The sequence below is a fragment of the Mustela erminea genome, chromosome 5, assembly GCF_009829155.1.
Source record: "Mustela erminea isolate mMusErm1 chromosome 5, mMusErm1.Pri, whole genome shotgun sequence".
In the NCBI taxonomy this organism is placed as follows: domain Eukaryota; kingdom Metazoa; phylum Chordata; class Mammalia; order Carnivora; family Mustelidae; genus Mustela; species Mustela erminea.
Window position 1 is genome coordinate 131,107,478 of NC_045618.1, and position 10,231 is coordinate 131,117,708.

The window sequence follows — 10,231 nt, forward strand, 5'->3', positions numbered from 1 at the left end:
GGCGGGCAGAGAGAGAAGGGGAATCAGGCTCCCTGCTGAAAAGAGAGCCTGATGCGGTGCTCGATCCCAGGACCCTGAGATCATGACCTGAGGCCAAAGGCAGAGGCTTAACTCACTGAGCCACCCAGGCGCCCCAAGTTCCTGCTTCTTTCTTATGCCCCTTTATCTAATTAAATGCCAAGCCTCATAGATTTTACTTTTATAGTACTCTTGCATCCACTCTCCCTGTTTTGTTTGTTCTGTGCCGTTGGCCTGGATAGGCAACCACTCTTCTGGATGGTCTGTCCCCAAGCAAGTCATTCTCTACACTGGCAGCAGAGTGAGAGTCCCAAAATACAATTGCACCTCATCTGTCTTTCACTATCTCTTGCATCATACTTGAGCACACCAGATCACTTGCCATTTCTTTTTTCTTTTTAAGGTCTTATTTTTTTTTTATTTGAGAGAGAGAATACAAATGGGACAGGGGCAGAGAGACAGGGAGAGAGTTCCAAGCAGACTCCACACTGAGCACAGAGCCTGATGTGGGACTTGAGCTCACGATCCTGATATCATTACCTGAGCTGAAATCAAGAGTCAGATGCTTAACTGACGGAACCAACCAGGTGCCCCTCACTTCCTATTTCTTGAGCAATACTACGATTTAGGATGATTTAAAGGCTGAATGCTTATGGGAACTCCAGAAGACTTCCCCTTGCTTGTGTATGAACTCCATGAAGACTTCCGCTTGCTTGTCTACTCTGTTGGACTCCCTCAGTACCACCTGGCATCTTTACTAGAGCATTTTCTCCATTCAACCTTGAATTAGAGCCAATTATGTGCAAGTTTGCCTCCCCAGCTAAATTACTCATTCCACAAATACATACCAAGCACCTATGTCAAGCTCTGGCAATAGAGCTGTGTGAACAAAAATGAAGCCAATCCCACTGCCTCAGAGATCCTGTCCTAGCCATTATATTCTCATCAATGCCTAGAACAACACTTTGCGTGTGGTAGGTGCCCAGTAACTGTTGTCAATTAAAAAATATATATATATGTATATATATATGTATAAAAAATATATATGTGTATATATGTATATAAAATATATATGTATATATATACATATATGTGTGTGTATATACGTAAATATATATATATATATTTGCTGACTAAATGCTGAAACAGGAAATTAGAAGGGATTGTCTCCATCTTAAGAGAAAATTTAAATAAAAGCTCCCACCTTCAAGTGATGATGGTAGTCAGAGGTGGGACCACTCAAAGAAAGAGCATGACAAGAAAAGTCTGGGGGGTTGAAGGAGACAGCTCAAAAGAACAGAGAGCATCTGAAGAGAATGACTGTACAGAAGCCAGAAAAGGGAGAAATTTAAGAAAAAAGAGAACCAAAAGGAAAATTGGTGAAGACTAGTTCTAAGGAAATGCTATCTCGCTTGATAGCTAAAGTCACTGATGACGTGGAGTTTGGGGCCGACCGCCAGCAGCTGACAGTAGAGGCAGGGGGAAGTCAAGGGTAAAACGCCAGAACAGACTAGCTGTGTCCAGAGCTAACTGCTTAAACTCTTTGAGCACCTGCTTCACCCTCTGTGAAACGGAGACAATAATAGAATGTACACGTCCCTTCAGTGGAGATTAAGTGACATAACGAATGCAAACCATTTAGCACAGAACCCACCACAAATTAAGTGCTGCAAAAAATTAGTAGTTACTGAGAAAAGGAAGAGAGTCTAGCCAACGAGTTTCCCTTAATTGACCATTAAAGCAAAAGTGTTGGTTGAATGAGAAAATCACCAGCTGAAAAGGATCCACATGTGGGAAAATTAATAGGTTTCTCCCTCTTGTGTCCCTGTGTCCTTCCCACAAAACACACACACACACACACACACACACACACACACACACACACACACACACACCACATCATAGGAAAAGCACCTCTGCTGCTGGTTCATTAGATTCCCTGCAGTTAGAATAAACACAGAGTACTCACCATGACCTCAGCACCTATGATCTGGCCCCTGCCTATGTCTCAGCTTCACCTTGACCCCTTTCCCCACCATACCAGCCCACAAAGAGCTCTCTCTTTGCATCCCCCAGGGCCTTGGCAAATGCCATCCTGCGACCAAGAATACCTGTCTACAGGGCTTTGTAGGCATGGGTGGGGGATCTCCTCATCTTCGGAGTCTTAGCTAAAACATCACCTTCACATAGAGAGATTTCCTAACACCATCTGAAGGAATTCTATTCCCCAAGCCATTTTCTAATCCAACATCACCTTGTTTATTTGATGTGTACTTGCTTATAGTCTGTCACCAGCCACTAGAACATAGGTATCATAAGAAAGCGGACATTGTCTTTCTTTTTGCCTTTCTATCTGCTGGGCACTGTTTGATGAAAGCAGGAATTTCTCATCTTCTCATCTCCACAGTGTTTTTCTAGGTCCCCTTTTCTCTGCTGTCATCATTCCTAAACCGATCCTGGACATTCCAGAATCTTCCCAGAATTGTTTCCCAACAGTCTCTGGAGATATGTTACTAATACAGGCCGTGTCCATCAAGGAGAGTAGGAAGAGGCACCTGGGTGGCTCAGTAGGTTAAAGCTTCTGCCTTCAGCTCGGGTCATGATCCCAGGCTTCTGGGATTGAGCCCTGCATTGGGCTCTCTGCTCAGTGGGGAATCTGCTTCCTCCTCTCTCTCTGCCTGCCTCTCTGCCTACTTCTGATCTCTGTCTGTCAAATAAATAAATAAAATCTTAAAAAAAAAAAAAAAAAAGGAGAGCAGGAAGTGTCAGCATTTACTTGAATAAACGAATGACTCCCAGCAACAGGCCTTCCTTTGGCCCCAGCACTCTTTCTGCTTTGCATTACAAGAAACACCCTGGATGCTGGAATGGGAGTGTGGGGGCAGGTGTCCATCACTGTGTGGCAGCTGTGGCAACAGAAACAGAACTCCTAAAGAACACACCAAGTGTGGGGACAGTGGAAGAGACTATTCTGTATCCAGAGCAGGTAGCCACAGGCCATTAGGTGGCAGCTGGCAGATGTTTGCCAAATTCCTCCTATGCCTTGCCTTTCAGACTCTCTCACATACCCTTCTCAACTACAGAATTTTGAGGTATTGTTGCAGTAACATTTACTGAAGGCTTACTGTAGACATCTCTATTAGATTCCTATTGCTGCTATAACAAATTGCCACAAGCTTAAAATAATGTCCCCACATGGATAATCCAGGACGGTCATCCCATCTCAAGGTCTTTAACTTTACTTTTTTTTAAGATTTTATTTATTTATTTGACAGACAGAGATCACAAGTAGGCAGAAAGGCAGGCAGAGAGAGAGGAGGAAGCAGACTCCCCGCTGAGCAGAGAGCCTGATGTGGGGCTCAATCCCAGGACCCTGGGATCAGGACCTGAGCTAAAGGCAGAGGCTTTAACCCACTGAGCCACCCAGGTGCCACATCAAGGTCTTTAACTTTAATCATAACTGCACAGTTCACATATTTATCCAGTGTATTATCCCCACTTTTGAGATGAGGAAACTGAAGTGTTTAGAGGCTAACGAGTTTACCTAAACCCACACAGCTGGAAAATGATAGAGCGACGACAAAGTAACAGGGACGGAAGCAACCAAACACAGATTACTCACCCCTATGCTTGGCTGAGCTTGTTCTTACGTGGAAGGCATTGGAAGGAAAGAAAAGCAAGAAACTGGAGTGTTCAGATGACTGAGCCAAGGCAGTCAAAGTTGGTTCTGGCTTAGCTGGGTTTATGTGGTGGTGGGAACCAAGGTTTAGAATATTTACATTTAGGGGCGCCTGGGTGGCTCAGTGGGTTAGGGCCTCTGCCTTCGGCTCAGGTCATGATCTCAGGGTCCTGGGATAGAGTCCCACGTCGGACTCCCTGCTCAGCGGGGAGCCTGCTTCCTCCTCTCTCTCTCTCTCTCTCTCTCTGCCTGCCTGCTTGTGATCTCTGTCAAATAAATACATTAAAAAAAAAGAATATTTACATTTAATAAGATTATCCATATGGTGAATGTATTAGTTTACGAGGGCTGTTATAACAAAGTACCATGGTCTTGGTGGCTTAAACGAGAGAAATTTATTTTCTCACAGTTCCAGAGACTTGAAAAATCAAAGATCAAACTATTGGGAGGTTTGGTTTCTTCTGAACCCTGCCTTCACATGGTCTTCCTTCTCTAGTTATGTATCAAATTCCAAATTCTTTTTATAAAGACACCAGTCAAAGTGGATTGGGGCCCAATACTAACAACCCAATTTTAACTTAATTACCTCTTAAAGACCCTTTCACCAAATACAGTCACATTCTGAGGTACATCAACCCATGAATTCGCAGGGGATACAACTCAGCCAGTAAGAGTTAGGTTTAAACCTACAACCTTGCTTTTTATTTTCTATTTGTCCCATCTGTTCTTTTGTTCCTTTTCCCCTCCTTGTCTTCCGTCTTTTGAATTGAGTGTATTTTATTATTTCATTTTATTGCCACTGTTAGCTTAGTAGTTATCCTTCTGTGGTTGCTTTAGGGTTTCTAGTACACATCTTTAACTCATCTTGGTATGTCTTCAAATAATACTGTAACACTTTATGCCTAGTACAAAAAGCTTGCAATAGTATCCTTCCATTTCCTCTCTCCCAGCCATTGTGCTATTGTTATACAGTTTACTACTACATATGGCAGAAATCCCACCATACCTTGTTATTTGTTTGCCTTCAATAGTCAGTTATCATTTAAAGAGATTTTTAAAATAAGAAAAGTGATAATTCAAAAGAAAAGTGATAATTCTACAAATACCATTTTTGGTGCTATCTACCATTCCTCTGCAGAGATCCTAGTTTCTGTGTGGTATCATTTTCCTCCTGCCTGAAGTATTTCGTTAATGTTTCTTGTGTAGCCCTGGTATATTGGTGGTGATTCTTCAGGTTTACCTGAGAAAGTCTTTATATTGTCTTCATTTGGGGGGAGCAAGTTTGCTGACTATAGAATCCTAGCTTAATGGCATTTTTCTTTCATTACCTTAATGCTGTTGCTCCATTGTCTTCTGGTTTATATTATTTCCGAGATAAAGTCTATTGTCATTCTTATCATTTTCCCCACTATGTGTGATATGTTTTTATTGTTGCTGCTGTTAAGATTTTCTCAAGCACTAGTTTTAAGTGTTTGATTATTATGAGTCTTAGTGTCATCATGTTTCTTTCTTTCTTTCTTTCTTTTTAAGATTTTGTTCATTTATTTGACAGAGAGAGAGATCACAAGTAGGCAGAGAGGCAGACAGAGGGGGAGGGAGAAGCAGGTTCCCTGCTGAGCAGAGAGCCCAGTGCGATTTGGGGCTCCATCCCAGGACCCTGAGATCATGACCTGAGCTGAAAGCAGAAGCTCAACCCACTGAGCCACCCAGGTGCCCCTGTCATCATGTTTCTTATCCTTGGGATTCATGGAGTTTCTTGGATCTATGGGTTTATAATTTTGAATATGGAAACTTTGGGGCCATTATTTCTTCAAATATTTTTCTCCTCTCACTTTCTACTTCTGGGACTCTAATTACACATATCTGAGGTTGCTTTAGGTTGTTCTTTTGTTCTTTCTTTTTTTTCTTTGTTTCGTTCTTTTGGGGTTTTTTCCCTGTTTTATTTTGAATGGTTTCTATTGCTATGTCTTCAAAGTCATGTTTCCTTCTGCAGTGTCTAACATGCTGTTAATTCTACCCAATATATATTTTTAATCTCAGATGCTATATTTTTATAGAAGTTAAGCTTGAAAAAAACTTCCATGTCTCTCTTTAATGTGTTCATGTTTCTCTCCACTTTGTTAAACACATGAAATATAGTATGTAGTAATTCTGGGTTTATTTTTATTGATTGCTTTTCTTTCCCACTTCTTTGTGCCTGGTAATTTTTTATTGTTTTCCAGACATGACTAATTTTACCTTGTTCGATACTAGAAATTTTTATATTCCTTAAATTATTTAGGATGGGAGAGTAAATATGGTCCCTATTATTCCATTAATGCAAGAAGCAGAAGTCCTAGGCCTTGTATCACATTGAGAATCTTTTTTTTTTTTTGCACCAGAATGCTTTTTTATTATATGTTTTTAAATAAAAACTGTTTATGTTTAAGATGTACAATATGATTTCACATATTTGTAGTGAAATGATTCCTACAGTCAAGCTGATTAACATATCATCTCCTCTCATAGTTAACCAATTTTTTGCATAATAAGTGCACCTAAAGTTTCTCTAGCACATTTCCGGTGTTCAGTACAGTATTAGTCATCATGCTTCTATATTAGATCTGGAGACTTAGTCATCTCATATAACTGCAAATTTGCACCCTTTGACCACCAGGATTTCCCCAGTCCTCAACACCTCCCCAAAGTTCCTAGTATCCACCATTTTAGTCTCTGATTCTATGAGTTCGAATATTTTTTTATTCTACTTTTAAGTGAGATTGTTCATTATTCGTCCTTATCTGGCTTGCTTATTTCACTCAACATAATGGCCTCCAGGCTCATCCACATTACCACAAATGGCAGGATTTCCTTCTCTCTAATGGCTAAAAACATTCCATCTTCAGGTATATGTGAGATCTTCTTACTAATTCCACCCGTCAAGAGGCACTTGTGTTGTTTCCTGTCTTGGCTACTATGAATAATACTGCGATGAACATGAGTATGCAAATAAATCTTCTTATAAGATCTTGATTTCATTTCTTTTAGACATATACCCAAAAGTGGGATTGCAGGAGCATATGGAAGTTCTATTTTCACTCTTTCAGGGAACTCCCTACTATTTTCTTCAATGGCTGTGTCAATTTACATTCTCACCAATAAGGTACAAGGGTTCCATTTTCTCCACATCCTCACCAACAAGTGTTATCCCTTGTCTTTTTGATAGTAGACATCCTAAGATATGTGAGGTGATTTCTCATTGTGCTTTTGATTTGCATTTCCCTGATGATTTGTTATGCAAGCACAAAACAGATCTATTTGACCTTTGTATGTTTTCTTTTGAGAACTGTCTATGCAGGTTCTTTGCTCATTTTTTTAATCAGATTGGTTTTTTGCTACTGAATTGAGTTTCTTATATACTGTGCATATTACTCCTTATCAAATGTATGTTTTGCAAATATTTCCTCCCATTTAATAGATTGTCTCCTTAGTCTGTTGACTGTGTCCTTCATTTTGGAGAAGTTTTTTGGTTTGATGCGATCCCATTGGTCTATTTTTGCTTTTGTTGACTGTCGCGTTTGAGGCGATATCCAAAATATTATTGCCCAGACTAATATCCGGAAGCTTTGTCCCAGGGACGCCTGGGTGGCTCAGTGGGTTAAAGCCTCTGCCTTCAACTCAGGTCATGATCCCAGGGTCCTGGGACCTAGCCCGCATAGGGCTCATCTATGCTCAGCAGGGAGCCTGCTTCCTGCTCGCTCTCTATGCCTGCCTCTCTGCCTACTTGTGATCTCTTTCTCTGTGAAATAAATAAATAAAATCTTTAGAAAGAAAAGAAAAGCTTTGTCCCTGGGTTTTTTGGATTTTGTTTCCCTAATAGTTTTGTGGTTTCAGGTCTTACACTTACAGGTCTTATTTAAAGACTTACACTTACACTTACACTTAAAAACTTACACAGGTCTTTAATCCATTTTGAGTAACCTCGTTGTTGTTGTTGTTTAAGATTTTATTTTTAAGTAACCACCCCCCCTCCCCCCACAATGGGGCTCAAACTCACAAGAGTGATCAAGAGTCATATGCTCTACCAACTGAGCCAGCCAGGCAACCCGAGTTTAATTTTGTACGTGGAATGAGATAATGGTTCAGTTTCATCCTTCCCGTGTCAAAAAACCAGTTTCCCCAGAACCATTTGTTGAAGACTCTCTTTTGCCATCGTATATTCTTGGTACCTTTGTTGAAGATCAGTTGACCATGAATGTGTGTGTTTATTTCTGAGGTCTCTATTCTGTTCCTTTGTATTTATTTCTGAGGTCTCTATTCTGTTCCTTTGGTCTACATGTCTCTTTTTATGCCAGTACCATGCTGTTTTAATTACTATAGCCTTGTAATATACTTGGAAATCAGGGAGTGTGATACCTCAAACTTTGTCCTTTTTGCTCAAGAGTACTTTGCATATTCGTGGTCTTTTGTGGTTCCATAAGATACAATGAGATTCTTGAGACCAGAAATGAGAAACAGTTTTATCTTTCAATTCAACTTCTGGGACATTTATATTCCCTACACATTCTGTTGATGAACAGTTGTTTCCTGTTTTCAGTTCTCTCTTTCTCATGGTCCTTTACCATAGTCACTCGTAAGAGTCCGTTGATCCTTTCAACATTCCACCTGGAAATCTCATTACTCAAATCCATAAGTTTGTTAAGTACTTTTTCTTCTTTCCAAATTAGCTCAGACACCAAGTTTTATTGATTGATTCACCATACATAAGTACAGGTCACCTTTTGTCCAAACTGCTCTAGTAGTTCCTTCATCATCTTTTCTGGACTCCACTTGCTTTCCAGTCCCAAAGCCATTGCCCTGTATCCTAGGATTAGGTTTTGTTTCAATTTTGGTTTTGGCAACATCAGACTTCTTGGTACCAATTGGTTATCTACTTTGCAGTAAAGCTGCCTCACAAGCCACCCCGACATTTAGTTTCTTAAAAAGACAGCTAGTTACTATTTCTCACAAGTCCATAAGCTTTCTAGAAAGCCTTGCCCATCTGGGCTAGGATTGGCGGACTGGCTAGGTTTGCTCATGTATTTTCAGTCAACTGAGGGCTGACTGTCCCAGACAAGGACAACTTGGCACTCCTCATCGTGTCTCCCACATGCCTCCAGCTGGCTGTCACCCTCAGGTTCGCATGATCAGAGGCAAGTCATGGAATGTTCTTGTGACTCTGGTAATGTCCCAGTAAAGGTACACACAGAGGTACATGTTCTGAGATAGAACGGCACAGTGCTTTTTCATGCCTTTGCTTAAACCAAGCTACCCAAAGTTAGTGATGTGACTGGGTCCCGAGTCAGTGCAGACAAGCACTAACAGTGGATGTAGAACAGAAAGGCATGAAAAACCAGGGAAAGTTATGCTACCGTCTATCCTCCCTATGAAGTAAATATTAGTATATGATCATTGCCCCCATTTTACAGATATGAGACTAAGGCACAGAAAAGCTAGGTAACTTGCCCAAGTTTGGGTTTGAACACAGGTGATTTGGCTGTGGAGTCCATACCCACAATGCTGTGCTGCGCACGGGGAACAAGTGATGGCATTAGAGGAACGTCTAACCCATCTGGATAATTGTCATCCAGCCTCCTCCTGGGGTCTTCCAGGGATGGCAAGCTCACTCCTTCCTAGCTCAGCCATGACCTCTGGGGTCAGCCAAAAGCCCCAGACCTCCAAGGTCTGCCTCCCAGGGGTGCATGGGGAAGGCCCTTGCCAGTCCCCACTTCTCGGCCTCCAGCGCCTGTGGCCACAGTGAAGTCTGTCAGGGGTTAAAGGCAAGGAAGGGAGAAACAAAAGAAGGAATAAAGTTAAGAAATGTGCCATGAAGCTTCTCGCAGCGCAGAGCAGAGAAAGTCATTTCCAACTTCTTTCATCTCCAAGATGAAGCCACTAAATAAAGGGGCAAAGCGGCGAACACAAGGGCTTTTAATCTGTCTCATCTCCTTCATAATAACTGCAAATTTTCCCTGGGCCCCTGGGAGTGAGCCTCTTCCCTGCGCTCGGCCTTATCTCCCCCTCCACATTTCGCCGGCGCCGCGCCGCTCCCCGCGCGCGCTGCCCGGGCCGTCCCGCCGAGGCCTGGGGGAGCCGGCGCTCCCCGCCGCATTGTTCGCGCGGCCCGGGGCTCGCAGGAGGGATGAAGGCCAGTCAAAGGGAAGCGGGCTCGCCGCGGCTTCATTAACGGCGGCCTTTCAGCGGCGCGCATATCAGAGCCAGGCCTTTTCAGAGGCGCTAATTAGCAATTTGGAGCCTTCCCCCCTCTGGAGAGGCGCCTTCAATCTAACAAGTGGGAACGGCGCTGGCGCTCCCTTTTTTCTTGCACTTAATATTTATTGTTTTCCATGTCTCCCTCTCCGTCCCTCCTCCTCCCGGCCCGCCGCCTTGTCCGGCTCACCGCCACCAGATAAGGCCGATGGGGCGGGGGCGCCGCGGGAAAGGGGGGGCACCATTAATCACTCTTTTAATTCTCTGCTAATGATAACTTTCTCTCTCGCGGCGAGAGAAGTTAAT